We start from the raw sequence: 2,500 nt of genomic DNA on the forward strand, positions 1-2,500 counted from the left end.
GCACCGCGCTGCCAGCACGCCGGGCGGCCCCCCCTCACCGGCCGGGGACGGTCCCACCCAGCCACCGCCGCGTATCGCCTCACACCCAGATCCCCTTTCACGTTCGTGGGCATGGTGGGTCCCCTTTCACGTTCGTGGGCATGGTGGGTATCCCTGAAACAACCGGTTAATAGCTCGACCGATCGTCGCCAACACTGATTCACCTCTAGCGAGAACAACCGCACCACAACGGGTTACCGGTTGTTCATTTGCGTAACGTCACCAGCAAACGTACACGTCCATCGCCATTTGCAACGAGTATTGCATGCCTGTGTCAGGTGTCACAACACACTACGTCTGCCCACATAGACGCAACAACATGTGCACGCCTAGAGAACACGTGGAAGGTAGACCCCGTACGTATGCGGTGTCCATTGCGCGAACGACTGTCAGCCCGCCTCTGCAGCATGTCGCAGATGTGGAACGCGGTGCAACATGCTATCACGGTGTGTGAGAAGAGACGACTACGTCCGAATACACGCTCCACTACATCAACAGACTGCTCATGCTGATCGCCATCCAGGGCGTCCGTTCCTCCCACACGTCTGTATGGCGTACCACACTGCAATCCAGCTCTTATAGGGAGACGACACGTAGCTGCGTGCACAATATTTGGACTGTATGGTCCGCCGTTGCTAGGCGCTGTCGTCATACGGTCACATGGGCCACGATGTATCATTCAGTACATACGGAGCAATGTGCAGTACAGTTTGTGGGTTTTGCGTACATCGGCGGACAGGTGACAGGCCGTACCACAACGTAGGCTGAGTACGTCGGCATGCGAAGGGCATTGAACATGCAAACTTCTCACCGACCAGCTTGCGAAGGCAGGGGGGAAGGGGGGGGGGCATGTACGTCCTGCTGCTATCCACACTACAGTGTATAGCAGGAGCATGTGGAAAGTCAGCAACACCTGCAAGGTGTTTAACATGACGCGATACACAGGGGACCGGGCAGTGCGAGTAGCGAACTATATTGCGAGGGTTGCGGTTAGGCAACACTACACTACTTTAACGGGTTGCATAACAATTACAGAGCAGGTTCAGCGACAACGTGCGTCAGGTTAAGGCGCAATATAGTTTAGGTTACGGCGCACTTTAGGTTAGGTTAAGGCACATTATAGGTTAGGTTAAGGCACAACATGGGTTACGTTAAGGCACAACATGGGTTACGTTAAGGCACAACATGGGTTAGGTTAAGGCACAACATGGGTTAGGTTAAGGCACAACATGGGTTAGGTTAAGGCACAACATGGGTTAGGTTAAGGCACAACATGGGTTAGGTTAAGGCACAACATGGGTTAGGTTAAGGCACAACATGGGTTAGGTTAAGGCACACCATGGGTTAGGTTAAGGCACACCATGGGTTAGGTTAAGGCACACCATGGGTTAGGTTAAGGCACAACATGGGTTAGGTTAAGGCACAACATGGGTTAGGTTAAGGCACAACATGGGTTAGGTTAAGGCACAACATGGGTTAGGTTAAGGCACAACATGGGTTAGGTTAAGGCACAACGTAGGTTAGGTTAAGGCACAACGTGGGTTAGGTTAAGGCACAACGTGGGTTAGGTTAAGGCACAACGTGGGTTAGGTTAAGGCACAACGTGGGTTAGGTTAAGGCACAACATGGGTTAGGTTAAGGCACAACATGGGTTAGGTTAAGGCAGAACATGGGTTAGGTTAAGGCACAACATGGGTTAGGTTAAGGCACAACATGGGTTAGGTTAAGGCACAACATGGGTTAGGTTAAGGCACAACATGGGTTAGGTTAAGGCACAACATGGGTTAGGTTAAGGCACAACATGGGTTAGGTTAAGGCACAACGTAGGTTAGGTTAAGGCACAACGTGGGTTAGGTTAAGGCACAACATGGGTTAGGTTAAGGCACAACATGGGTTAGGTTAAGGCACAACATGGGTTAGGTTAAGGCACAACATGGGTTAGGTTAAGGCACAACATGGGTTAGGTTAAGGCACAACATGGGTTAGGTTACGGCACAACATGGGTTACGTTACGGCACAACATGGGTTACGTTACGGCACAACATGGGTTACGTTACGGCACAACATGGGTTACGTTACGGCACAACATGGGTTACGTTACGGCACAACATGGGTTACGTTACGGCACAAATTAGGTTAGGTTACGGCACAAATTAGGTTAGGTTAAGGCACAAATTAGGTTAGGTTAAGGCACAAATTAGGTTAGGTTAAGGCACAAATTAGGTTAGGTTAAGGCACAAATTAGGTTAGGTTAAGGCACAAATTAGGTTAGGTTAAGGCACAAATTAGGTTAGGTTAAGGCACAAATTAGGTTAGGTTAAGGCACGATATAGGTTAGGTTAAGGCACGATATAGGTTAGGTTAAGGCACGATATAGGTTAGGTTAAGGCACGATATAGGTTAGGTTAAGGCACGATATAGGTTAGGTTAAGGCACGATATAGGTTAGGTTAAGGCACGAT

The sequence above is a fragment of the Schistocerca serialis genome, unplaced genomic scaffold (genome assembly GCF_023864345.2).
Source record: "Schistocerca serialis cubense isolate TAMUIC-IGC-003099 unplaced genomic scaffold, iqSchSeri2.2 HiC_scaffold_968, whole genome shotgun sequence".
Lineage (NCBI taxonomy): Eukaryota > Metazoa > Arthropoda > Insecta > Orthoptera > Acrididae > Schistocerca > Schistocerca serialis.